The 14,031-nt window shown below is 45.0% G+C and overlaps 1 protein-coding gene across 1 annotated transcript in view; it reads right to left on the bottom strand.

The window, feature by feature from the left end:
• Positions 1 to 14,031, bottom strand: part of col9a1b (collagen, type IX, alpha 1b) — a 133,078-nt gene that overhangs the window by 13,924 nt on the left and 105,123 nt on the right. The window lies entirely within an intron of this gene.

The following is a 14,031-nucleotide window of genomic DNA, read 5'->3' on the forward strand; positions in this document are numbered from 1 at the left end:
CGGGTAAAACTAACTTGATCATTATCAAACCAATTCCCACTGGAAATGAATTGATATGACATAGCAGCCTCTATTTCAGCAAAGCATAACATTATTGCCCACCTAGCTGAGAAAATTCATAAAGATGTCTGGTGTGAGGATTGGATAAAATAGAGTAGGAATGCTCATCTGATTAAGCTGTGAGAATAGCTCCATTCTTTGCTACATAGAGAAAAGATACTTGCATCTTTGTGCATACTAGTTCATGAATTTGCTGTGAATAATTGTTGTGATCTGGAATGTACTGTCATTCAATAGTAATTTTCAAAAAGGAACTGGTTAAATACTTGAAAGGAAACATGTGCAGAGCTATGGGGTAAAAGCAGGAGAGTGATTGAATAGCTCTTTGATAGAGTGGGCAGAGGCATGATGGACTGAATGGCCTTCTGTGCTGTATGAATCTACGATTCCATGAGTAGTATGACATGAAAATCTTCCTGTTTTCAGTGCACATCACTGGGATCCTGACTCTATGTCTGGCTTATACTGCGAACATTAGAGCTCGATAATAACATATAAAATGAAATCCTGCCCACACTAATAAAGATTGACCCCTGTTCTCACTTGGTCAGTGCATGGGTAATTGGAACAAGTGGTCATAGGTCCATAATTTTTCCTTATCCTTTCATGGGATGTGGGCAGCACTGGCAAGGCCAGCATTTCTTTCCCATACCTAATTGACCTTGAGAAGGTGATGGTGAGCCACCTTCTTGAACCACTGCTGTCCACTTTTCTATAGCAGTTTAATGGCAACTTAGTGGCTTGCTAGGCCATTTCAGAGGGAGTCAACCACATTGCTGTGGATCTGGAGTGACATGTAGGCCAGACAAGGTAAGGACGGAAGGTTTCCTTCCCTAAAGGACATTAACGTTGTTAAATAGCTTGTTAAAGACTTGCTAAAACACTATACTGCATAGTAATGACTTCAAACATTCATGACTACACTCCAAGATAACAGGCTTAAAGTGCGAAAGTGCACATTCAATGGAAAATCTCACCAAGCTGCTAATTTACCTTATCTAATGATCACATATTTGTGAGATGGAATAATAATGGGGAGAATTTTCTCCCTGTTGGATGGGCTGGTCAGGAACGGGCACGGAGCCAATCACTGCCCATGATCGGCTGTACGCAGCCATTTTATGTGGGCAGGTCAATTAAGGCCCACCCAGCGTGATGCGTGCCCAGTAGCGCTTAATGCTACCTGTGCGAGCAGGGGGAGGAGGGTGAGTCAGGGCCTCTGCTCTTGTGCGCATGCGCGTGAAAGAGCGCAGAAATCTCCCTGAGGCACGGAGCTGCCTCAGGAAGATTAAGTTCAGTTTTAAAGTTTAAAATAAACAAAGCTAAAAATCATTTACACATGTCCCCTCATGTGGCAGCGTCACATGAGCAGGGATATGTTTATGAAATGTATGAAAAATATTTATTAATTTAATTAACCCTTCATGAAACTTCATCCCGCCCTTGGATGAGGTTTCATGAAAAATGCGAAGGCCGCTTGGGCTCCTCGCCTGCCCGCCAACCTTAAGGTTGGATGGGCATCCCTGTCAAATAGGCTAATGAGTTAACAGTGCAAATAGGGATAAATAGGTATGATTTGGTGGCGATTACTGAGATGTGGTTACAGGGAGAACAGGTTCGGGAGTTGAATATCCAAGGGTACTCAGTGTTTCAGAAGGATAGGCAGGAAAGAAAAGGAGGTGGTGTAGCTTTGTTAGTAAAGGAAGAGATCAGTGCTATAGTGAGGAATGATATAGGCACTGGAGAGCAAGACGTAGAGTCAGTCTGGGTAGAAATAAGAAATAGCAAGGGAAAAAAGTCCCTGGTGGGAGTAATCTATAGGTCCCCAAACAGTAGGCCAGCAGTGGGGCACAGTATAAACCAGGAAATACTGGGTGCATGTAAGAAAGGCACGGCAATAATCATGGGTGATTTTAATATGCATATAGATTGGACTAATCAAATTGGCAAGGGTAGCCTTGAGGGAGAGTTCATAGAGTGTATTAGAGATTGTTTCTTGGAGCAATATGTTGTGGAGCCAACCAGGGAGCAGACTATTCTGGATTTGGTTTTGTGTAATGAGATGGGATTAATTAATGATCTCATAGTAAAGGATCCTCTAGGGAAGAGTGATCATAGCATGAGGGAATTTCAAGTTCAGTCTGAGAGCGAGAAACTTGAGTCCCATACTAGTGTTCTGGAGTTAAACAAAGGTAACTAGGTATGAGGGCAGATTTGACCCTAGTGGACTGAGCAGGAAGACTACAAGGTAGGACAGTTGATGAACAGTAGCAGATATTTAAGGAGATATTCAGTTCCTCCCAAGTAAAATATATCCCAATGAGAAAAAAAGATGGAAAGAGGGGGAAAAAGTATCCATGGCTAAGCAAGGAAGTTAAAGATAACTTAAAGGCAAAAACTAAGGCATACCAAATTACAAAGGTCAGTGGCAGGCTGGAAGATTGAGAAACTTTTAAAGATCAATGAAGGGTTATTAAAAAAAATAACAAAAAGAGAAAAGGTAAATTATGAAAGAAAACTAGTGCAAAACATAAAAACTGATAGCAAAAGCTTCTACAAGTATATAAAAGGAAAGAGAGTAGCTGAAGTGAATGTTGGTCCCTTGGAGGACGAGACTGGGGAGTTAATAGTGAGGAATGCAGAAATGGCAGTGATGCTTAATCAATATTTTGCCTCAGTTTTCACGGTGGAGGACTCTAGTACCACCCCAAAAGTAACAGGTAGTGCAGAGGATATAGAGGAGGAACTTAGAATAATCACCATCACTAGAGAAAAAGTACTGAGCAAACTATTGGGATTAAAGGGTAACAAGTCCCCAGAACCTGATGGCCTACATTCCAGGATCTTAAAGGAAGTGGCAGTGGAGATAGTGGATCCATTGGCTATAATATTCCAAAATTCCCTGGATTCTGGAAAGGTTTCAGCGGATTAGAAAAATGCTAATATAATGCCCTTATTCAAAAAGATGGGGTGGGGAGGCAGAAAGTAGGAACCTATAGACCAGTTAGTTTAACGTCTGTCGTTGGTAAATTGCTGGAATCCGTTATTAATGAAGTTGTAATGGGGCATTTGGAAAGTCAAAATGCAATCCATCAGAGTCAGCATGGTTTTATGAAGAGTATATCATGTTTGAATAATTTGCTAGAGTTCTTTAAAGTTGTGACAAGCAAAGTGGATAATGGGAATCCTGTAGGTGTAGTATATCTGGACTTCCAGAAGGCCTTTGATAAGGTGCCGCACAAAAGATTAATACACAAGATAAGTCACACGGAGTTAGGGGTAATATATTAGCTTGGATAGAGGATTTGCTAACCAACAGAAAGCAGGGTCTTTTTCTGGATGGCGAGCTGTAACTAGTGGAGTGCCACAGGGTTCTGTCCTTGGGCCCCAACTATTTACAATCTATATTAATGACTTGGATTCAGGGATAGAAGGTACTATAGCTAAATTTGCAGATGACACCAAAATAGGTGGGAAAGTAAGTTGCAATGAAGAAATAAGAAATTTACAAATGGATTTGGACAGGTTAGGTGAATGGGCCAAAATTTGGCAGATGGAGTTTAACATGGATAAGTGTGAGGTTATCCATTTTGGTTAGAAGAATAAAAAGGCGACTTATTATTTAAATGGAGAGAAACTTCAGAATGCTTCAGTGCAGAGGGATCTGGGTGTCCTCGTGCATGAATCGCTGAAAGCTAGTTTGCAGGTACAGCAGGTAATAAGGAAGGCAAATGGAATTTTGGCAGTTATTGCTAAAGGAATAGAGTATAAAAATAGGGAAGTGTTGTTGCAACTGTACAAGGCATTGGTGAGACCACACCTGGAGTACTGTGCACAGTTTTGGTCCCCTTACTTGAGGAAGGATGTAGTTGCACTGGAGGCGGTTCAGAGGAGGTTCACTAGATTGATTCCAGAGATGCGGGGCTTGTCTTATGAGGAGCGATTGAGCAGTTTAAGCCTATACTCGCTAGAGTTTAGAAGGATGAGAGGAGATCTTATTGAGGTATATAAGATGTTAAAGGGGATAGACAAAGTAGACGTGGAGTGGATGTTTCCCCGTCTGGGGCATTCTAGAACAAGAAGCCATAGTTTTAGGCTAAGGGGTGGTAGATTTAAATCAGAGATGAGGAGGAATTACTTTTCTCAAAGGGTCGTGAATCTGTGGAATTCACTACCTCAGAGTGCAGTGGATGCCGCTATGCTGAATAAATTTAAGGAGGGGATAAACTGATTTTTAATTAGTAATGGGCTGAACGGTTATGGGAAGAGGGCAGGAAATTGGTGTTGAGGCCGAAATGAGATCAGCCATGATCGTAATGAATGGCAGGGCTGAATTGCCTACTCCTCCTCCTGGTTCTTATGTTCTTAATTGTTTTATTAATGGCCTTAACAGGCCTTTGACGATTCGGCGGGCAAGCAGCCGACTCCGGTGCGTGCCCACCGAACAAAAGATCGCAATGACGCGTGGTGATGTCAGGACGCACGATCGGTGTCACCACATACCATTTTACATGTTGGAGTGCTGGGCCCACCCGCACTCGCCAACCCGAAGATTCTGTCCAATGTGTCTTGTTTGTTGATTATTGCTATATAATTCTTTAATATAGAGCTACATACCAAAATCTCATTTTACAATGAATTATAATTGAAACCTCTGGGCAAAGTTTGGAGAAAACTGAGCTGACTAGTTAGCTGATGTCACTGGAGCTAGGTTGTGACAACTGGTCTCAGGGATGGAGGGGAGGAGGGAAATCAGATCAAATTTTATCCAAAGCACCATTATGAATGTCAAGGGAGACCTTTTTTTTAAATTTAATTCTTGGGATATCAGCGTTTCTGGCTAGGCCAGCATTTATTGCCCATTCCTAGTTGCCCACGAGAAGGTAGTGGTGAACCACCAACTGCTGCTGTCTGTGTGATGTAAATATACCCAGAGTGCTTTTTTCTGTAGCAACCCTGATAAAACTGAGTGGCTCGCTAGGCCACTTCAGAGGGATTTTCAGAGTCAACCACATTACTGAGGGTCTGGAGTCACATGTAGGCCAGACCAGGTAAGGATGGCAGATTTCCTTCCCTAAAGATATTAGAGAAGCAGATGGGTTTTTACAATATGATGCCTTCTGAGGTCCAATAGATGCCTGATATTTATGACTAGGCGTACACAATAATGGTCATGTATGTGAAGTAATAGAGGGTCGGAGGTGTTTGTTGAACTGTCCCCCAGCAAGGCTCAGTTCTTTCAGAAGAGGGGCAAAGAAAATTGGGGAGGGATTGAAGAAGTTTCAAGGGTAAATTGGTTGATTATTTTGAACAGGGTAATTTTACTACCCTTCATGCAGCCAGTAGAAATGAAGGATTTCATAAACTACCAAGACTTTTCTTAACTTCTGCCAGTATTTGCTTAAATACCTTCAGCTTTCCTTTACATCTAAAAATTAATCAGTCCAAAATTTTCAACATTGAATTCTCCCACTGTGATGTAAAGCAGATATTGGTGAATCTGATCATATGTCTTTGTACATATACATGTGTCCCTTTGCAAATGAGAAAGAACAATTCATTCATTCACTGCTCCATTCACCACACCCCCAACACTCACCTACCAACCACCTCTATCAATCATGACTCATACCTCATGTTCATTCTATCTCATCCTCACTAACTTAGCATTGCTGCAAACCTCACAGTTTGCACACACTGTTTAACCATGACAGCCACATCATCCAAACGCATTGCACCACACTCACTGATACACTCTCTTGCAGGACAAGGTGGTGCATAACCAGAGACAGCAGCCAACTAATGGGGGATATACATGACCTTATCCCCATGAAGGAGACAGCACTCGCCATTATTGGAGTGAGACTGACCAGCAACAAAGCTGAAACTATTGGCGATGACATAATGCTCATTCCTAATCCACTGTCTCACACCCAATTTCCCCCTCACCCCAGACTCTCTTCAAATTTTTACAAGATACAGATTATTTAAGGACATACCTTTGCTTTCTCCACCAACCTTCACCACCCCTACCTCCAATCTCCCCTACCCCCAAACTCCACCTTCCACATCCCCCATCCACCAACCTCCGTCTCCCTCCACCTTCACCCCCTCAACTCCAACCTCCACATCCCCATTCCACCTCCAACTCCCCTCACCACAATCCTACACTTCTCATCAGAACACAGGAGCAGCAGTGGGCCATTCAGCCCCTCAGACCTGTTCTGCCATTCAATTAGATCATGGCCGATCTGTGACCCAACTTCACAACCCCACCTTTTCTCCATATCCCTTAATACCTTTAACTAACAAAAATCTACCAATCTCAGGTTTAAAATTAACAATTGATCTGACATCAATTTGTGGAAGAGAGTTCCAAACTTCTACTACTCGCTGTTTGTGGAAGTGCTTCCAAACTTCACTCCGGAAAGGTCTGGCTCTAGTTTTTAGGCTATGTCCCCTCGTCTTAGACTCCCCAACTAGTGGAAATAGTTTCTTTCTATTGACCTTATCTGTTTCCTTAATATCTTGAAACTTCAATCAAATCACTCAAAATTCTAAATTCCAGTGAATACAACCCATTTTGTCATTTCTCCTCATAATTGAACCCTTGGAGTTCAGGTATCATTCTGGTAAACCCACACTGCATTCTCTCCAAGATCAATAAATCCTTCCTAAGGTGTGATGCTCAGAGCTGCTCACAGTGACTCCAGGTGTGGTTTAACCAGAGCTCTGTATAACTGAAGCATGACATGTACCCCCTTGTAATTCTAGTCCTCTAGATAGAAAGGTCAGCATTCCATTAGCCTTATTGATTATTTTCTATGCCTGTTCATGACACTTCAATGATCTAGGGACCCCCAATTCTCTTTGGACTTCCATTGTTTCTAGTTTTTCACTATTTAGAAAGTACTTCTTACAGTGAGCACTGCAGCAGCAGCTCAGACTGAGATCATGCAAGCTCCGCTTGCTGCCATCATGACCTCAGACACCAGGGTTCAAAGGGACTTGCAGAATCTGATGAGAGTCCAGCAATTTGTCCCCCAACACATTACTAGTTTGCTGAAGCACTGCCTCATGACACTATGGAACACAAACCTGCTGTCCTCTCTCAGGATGAGAGTATTTGTGTTCCCACCACTGCAACTCTGCCAGTGCCCTCGCTGTTGTCTCGGGCAGTGCAGACTGCTGCCGCCCATGTGGAGATGATGCAGTCTAAAGCTGGGCCTTTAAGACCCAGGGTTGCTTGAGGGTTTCTTGCAAGGCCATCTGCAGTCTCCCCCAGACTGCCAGTCAGCAACCACTGGGGTAGCACAGTGTAGGACAGGCAAAATAGGACAGGACACCCACAAGACAGACACAAGGGTGAATAGCTGACTTTTGTCTGGGATATTGGATGGGTTGCTAAAGTTGGTTTGAAATGTTTGCTTCCTGATGTTTTTAGTTCAGCATTGTGGCCAAGAGGACACTGTGATTATCAGTGACAAAGGGAAGACAGGGCTGGTGAATGGGGAGCTGGTAATTAGGTCAATCATGGACAGTCAATCATAGACAGCCCAGCCAGAAAGGAGCCTGTCTATGTTGCCTCCTCTCTTTCTCCTTCTCCTCCTCAGCTGCATATACCTGGTGGAAAGGGCTGTCCTTTCATGATGTCAAAGTTGTGCAAGATGCAGGACACCATGACAATTCATAACATGGGCTCTCGAGATTACAGCAGGGCTCCCCCCGCCCCTAGAGCACTGCAAGCAGTGGAAGTGTTGTTTAAGCACCCCAGTGGTCTGTTCAATCACAATCCATGTGGGATCATGGCTCTCGTCATATAGATGCTGCCCATTTGTCTGCGACTTGCTCACCAGAGTCATGAGACAGGTGGTCAGTGACTAGCTCTTGTCGCCCAGTTGCCATCCTCTGATTTTTCATGGTTTGTTTCATTTTTTCATGGGACATGAGCATAACTGGCAAGGCCAGCCCTTGTTGACCATCCCTAATTGCCCTTAAACTGAGTGGCTTGCTTGGCCATTGGTGGTTCAAATGTAACTGGTACATCCTGGTACAACTGAGCAGCAGCAGAATGATAGAAATAAAATTACAAGTCAGACTTACAGATAACAGAAATAATTGAGCCAACGTTGATCACAGTCACTCTTCACAAGGCTCTTGTGCAACGGCAACATACATTTTCCCACAATTATTTCCTCAAACTCTTTCTGCAGATGAAAGTTCGGCTGAAAGTTCCGCAGAGTACAAAAGTTGGGTTAGGGTTAGGGTTAGAGTTAGGGTTAGGGTTGAAGTTAGGGTTAGAGATAGGGTTAGAGTTAAGGTTAGGGTGAGAGTTGGGGTTAGAGTTGGGGTTGGAGTTCAGGTTGAGATTAAGTGTACACTGTAATACTGGTTAAACTTTGGCAAATGAACACTTGTTTTTCAATTCATTGCATTTTGCTGACCTGCCAATACCAGCCTTTGGGAAAGTGAATGATGAAAATTCTCAGCTAGTCTACTCCCCTTAATTTCAAGTTAATGAAGCTCATTCGAAGCTTGAGGAACAGCAACTCATCGATCGATTAAGCGCTTTCCTGGACTCAACACTGAGCTCAACAATTTCACATCATAACCAGTGCTTTTTTTTGGGACAGCAGCTCTTGGTGAGGATTCTGCTCTTTGCCACTGACACCTCCTCTAGAACCATCTTTTGTTTCCTTACATGTCCCATTCCCACCTGCTTTTGTCTTGCACCATCATCCCTTCTGACATTTCATCTTTCCTGCCTCCCACCCTACCACAAATCACCCTTCCTGACCTTTGCTCCCGAACCTGCCCCCATCCCCGCAACCACCTTCCGCTACTCCACCACCCCCCCACCTTGCTTTTCCCTGCCTCTCTATTTGCTTAAGATCTATTTACAACTATTGCATTTTTCCAGTTTTGGCCAAAAGGTCATCATCCTGAAACGTTAACTCAGTTTCTCTCTCCACAGACGCTGCCAGGCCTGCTGAGTATTTCCAGCATTTTCTGTTTTTGTTTCAGATTTCCAGCATCCACAGTACTTTGCTTGGATTTCAAGTTGTTTCTTTGGTATTTTTCTGATAATTCAGATTGAAATAATACAAAAACACCACCTGGGCTCGTTCATCGAGCATCGCTGAATAAATCAAATTTTAAAGCAACTTTGAACTAACAGGATTGGATGATTGTTATGCACTTGCAAATGGTATCAGTTCCCGTACACAGATTCCATGAAATTTTCAACACCTCTGGAATTTTGTTCCTGGGTCTAACAACCCAAAACCCTCTTTGCATTGAATGTGACATATGTCTTTGCCAGAGGAACAGCTCTTGATATTTGATCACTCATCAAGTCAAGGGGAGAAAGAAGTTGCACTTATATAGCACCTTTCATGATCTCAGGAGATCTCAAAGTGCTTTACAGCCTATACAGTACATTTTCTTGAAGTGTTGTAATTTAGGAAGTGTAGCAGCCAACCTGCACACAAACAGGAATGTGATAATGACTATTCACACACCATCTTGACTTGGAAATATATCGCCGTTTCTTCACCGTCGCTGGATCAAAATCCTGGAACCCCCTTCCTAACAGCACTGTGGGTGTACCTATACCAGAGGGACTGCAGCTCATCACCACCAAGGGTAATTAGGGATGGGCAATAAATGCCAGCCTCGCTAGTGATGCTTGCATCCCGTGAACAAATAAAAAGATTATCTGTTTTCGTGATGCTGGCTGAAGGATAAATACATTTACCTGAGACAACTAAATAATGTCCTGTGGAAGGCAATGAATTAAATATCTTTTCCTCAGCCCCCTAGCCAGTGATGAGAAGTTAACTTTCCACATATGGTGCATTCACTCAATGGGCCACTGACTGGTGATGCCAGGCAGCAAGGCTGTCTTCTCCTTGTATCACCATGGCAGATGATTCTCCTGTACTGATCTGACCAGGTGTTACCATCACTTTTCTCCATAGTGCTTCATTTGTGGGTTATTCTCTACAACGAACATCTCTTGAAGACAACCATGTTGACTTTTTGCCCTGGTCTCCTTGGAATGAATGAGCCTCAAAAGCCAAAGAATCACTAGTGTACCAGATAGAACTCAGCCTGAAAATTGCTGTCAGCAATTGTACAAATGCTTAGGTGTTCCTATCAATTACCCCACTCCACTCTTTCAGTAAAATAGGAACAGGAATAGGCCATTCAGTCCCTTGGGCCTGTTGCACCAGAATATGATATCTCCTATAGTGCAGTGTCGGCACATAGATTACTGGCTGGGTTTTACATTTTGCAGCAGAGCCTCTCTCACCAGAGATGGAACAGAAGCTAAGTGGTCTGCTCACTCCCACTCCCACCCACTCAGCTCGATCAATCAAGCATCGGATGGCCAATTAGTGGTTATCCGGTGGGAAGGAGGGCAATCAGATATGGGAAGGAGGGCAATTAGAGGTGCAAAGAGGGACTATAGGCTGGGACATCATGCAGCAAAGGGTTACTGCCATGAACAGGAAGTCAGTCACAGCTCGAATTGTAAAGGCCCGTGCTCTCTTTGTCTTTCTTAATTTCTTATGGCAGGCTCTAAAAAGTTACATATATGAGGCACTGAATCTTCTGAGAAATGGCATCACCATCGGAATGCCACTCTGCTCCTATTTTTTTACCCTGAGATAGAGCTCTGCATATCCGGCCCAGACTTCCAAACCAGGCCTTTTTTGGGACAGGGTCATTGAGGGAATCCAAGCCACACCCACTTTTTCCAGCAGTAGCTGCCATCTTCTAGTAAGTGGAGAGTTTAAATGTCCCAAAGTCACTTGGAGAAGCTACGGAGAGAAAGTAAGTGAGTGAGGGGGTAGAGAGGCAGGTGGGTGGGTGAGTGAGGGGGTAGGGGGACAATTGGATGGGCAAAGGGTTAGGGTGGCAAGTGGGTGGTGAGGGGGTAGGAAGGCAGGTGGGTGGATGAGGCAATAGGGGCAGGTGGATGGGTGAGGGAGTGGGGGGCCAGGTGAGTGAGGGAGTAGGGTGACAGTGGGTGAGGGGATAGGGTGGCAGGTAGGTGGGTGAGGGGTTAGGATGGTAGGTGGATGGGTGAGGGGGTAGGGTGGCAGGTGGGTGAAGGGTTAAGTTGACAGGTAGGTGAGAGGGTGAGGTGGTAGGTGAGAGGGTGAGGTGGTAGGTGGGTGAGAGGGTAGAGTGGCAGGTAAGTGGGTGAGGGAGTGCGGTGGATTGAGGGGAGGTCGATGGTCGGAGGTGTAGTCAGGGGTCTGGGGATGTTGTTGGGTTGGGAGGGTAGTTGGGAGGTGGTGGGGGTGGGGGGCAGGGATGGCGGGCAGGTGTGCGGGGGATCAGGGGGATAGTCAGGGTCGTCCAGTCAGGGGATAGTGGGGTGGGGGTGGTTTTGGAGGTTGGGTGGGGATAGTTGGGGGGTTCAGGGTAGGTAGCCGATGGGGGGCCCAGTGGTGAGTCGGTGGGTGGGGGGGGTCACTAGTTATCCAGGAGTTAGAAGTGATTTTAATCCTTCTAATTTTTCCTGGGTAACTATTCTGCTAAGAGAGTCGGAACCATCCAAAGTCTCCTACTCTAACTCAGAGTTTCGGGGAGTTCCAGACGCAGGAGAATTGCCCAATGAAAGTCCAAACTTCCTGGGCAATTTCCATGTAGTTAATGCGTTGGGAGGTCGGAGTGGTCCTGCACCGCATCTTGGGAGGGTACCTCTGGGATACGACCATTCAGAGATTGGAAGTTTTGGGCTTAGATTAAAAACCATCCAGATGCTGCTGCCTTCCCCAGCAGACTCTGCTGCTACATGCAGCCATGGTCCCGGTGTCAGGCCTTTGTCCTTGTGCCACCTCGTCAAAGCTGCCGTAAAACACTACCAAACTCTTTCATATCTGATGCCTGAAAAATGCAGCAGGTAATGAAAAGTTGCAGACGATTGAGGAGTTAAACATGCTCAGTAGCTTGCTCATTCCTAATTTCAAAGTGGCAGATGGGCTGCCAAATTACAATTTACAAATTCTGTGATGTTGGAGACTGGCAAGATGATGTTGTATTGCTGACACGATGTTATCACAAACTATTTTAGGTTCATGCTGGGGGCAGGGTGACCAACTCTTGGGGGAAAAAAATTAAGGTCCACTTTGACATGGGGATGCGGGGGTGTGGGGGGTGTTGGAGGTGGGGTACAGTATGATTGGAGGGGGAGGAGTGGTGGTGCTGGTGACTGGAGAACCTGTGAGAGGAGGGTGGGGGAGAGGATGGGGTCTTTTGGTGAACATGGGATAGCAGGCCACCGGGAGAAGAGCGCAAGTGAGTACTACGTATGCGCGAAAAGCATAGGCCAAAAATACAGGCCAAACAGCGTACCGGCAGCGAACAACCCAGGTCACAGGTCACGGACCTCAAATATGGGATGGTCCCAGAAAATCCAGGAGGGGTCCTGTGTGTTCAAGTCTCTGGGCTGCAAGGTTTGAACCCACAAACTTCTGACTCAGAGGTGACAGTGTAACCTACTAAATCATGAGTAAGTGTGAACATTTATTTTAACTGGATCAGCATCTCCATTTACACAGCACAGGTAAGGTTCTGTTACCGATGGAGGACAATCTATCTCTTCTATATGGAACAGCATCATTGTGCAAACCCTCATTAACATGCTGCTGGCAAGCTGCAGAGGGACATGCACTAAACCGGCCACAAGATTGGGCCTGGGAGTGTGAGGTGGTCCTGGGAGTGGGCACGGGGGGGCAGGAATTTATAGAATGGACCATCAGTGGATTAATGTTTCTCCGGGCCCTGGAGTTAGCACTCTTCTTCCCCCTGCAATGCCTGGTACAACTGGGTGGAATGTGGAGGATGTACACTCAATCCATGGTACTGGAAAATGGGAATTGAAACCCTACAACCAGCTCTGGACTGCAAAGTATTACACAGTATTTTCAGCACAGAAACAGACCATTCGGCCCTACTCCCATGCTCCAAATGAGCCTCCTCCCACCCTTCTTCTTGTTACCCTATCTGTATGCCCTTCTGTTCCTTTCTCCTTCATATACTTATTTAGCTTCCCCTTAAATGCATCAATATCATTCCCCCCAACTACTCCCTGTGTTGCACATTTGTAAAGGTGGGTAAAAAACTTTTGCCTGAATTCCCTATTGGATTTATTAGTGACTCACTTATATTTGCAGACCCTAGTTCTGGTCTCACCTGCAGGTGAAAACATCCATGCCTAATCAATCACTTTCATAACCTTGCAGACCTCCACCAGGTCACCCCCTCAGTCCTTTCCAGCCTGTTTAATCCTTCCCAACAGGTAGAACCTCTCAGTTCTCCAACTTGATTATTTAATCAGCTTGAAGCAGGAAGGCTGCTGATCTATTTACAGGTCAGTCTGCAAATTGGCATCAAGTGAGCCTTGGGTGTCAAAGTGTTGACCCCCACAACACTCCCAACTTTCCAATTGCTGTCCATCCATTTTCTAAACAAGAAACAGGAAACCACTAGCTGAGTACTCCCACAGTGCTTCTGAACATTTACTCTGTTCACAATAACTTCCTCAGTGGCCTATTTATTGGGAGTTATTTTCTCTGAGTTGAGATTTTCCAACTTGTCTCCAGTTTCCTGACACGACAGGAGGCAGATCAACCGCTTGGAGGTGAGCACCCAGTGGCAAGCTGGGGGCCAACCTACAGGCCCTCCCTCCGTGCTTGCCTGGGTGGGGGTGCACACTTCCCTCCCCCCCCCCCCGTACCGGAGGCAGGTTTGGGACCCGGAAACAGCCACTCCTGTTTCCAGCCTCCATGAGGAGAATTCGGCACGTGATCTCACAGTGGAAAAAATCTCATTTCAAAAGACTATTTGTCATCCTATAAGCTCCATTAATATGAAGAAAAATCTCCACATGTTAATACAGTACTGTTCTTACAGGACAAGTTCTCTTAGCTACAGTGTCAGATGAGATACCCTGTC

This window comes from Cetorhinus maximus, chromosome 5 (genome assembly GCF_964194155.1).
Source record: "Cetorhinus maximus chromosome 5, sCetMax3.hap1.1, whole genome shotgun sequence".
Lineage (NCBI taxonomy): Eukaryota > Metazoa > Chordata > Chondrichthyes > Lamniformes > Cetorhinidae > Cetorhinus > Cetorhinus maximus.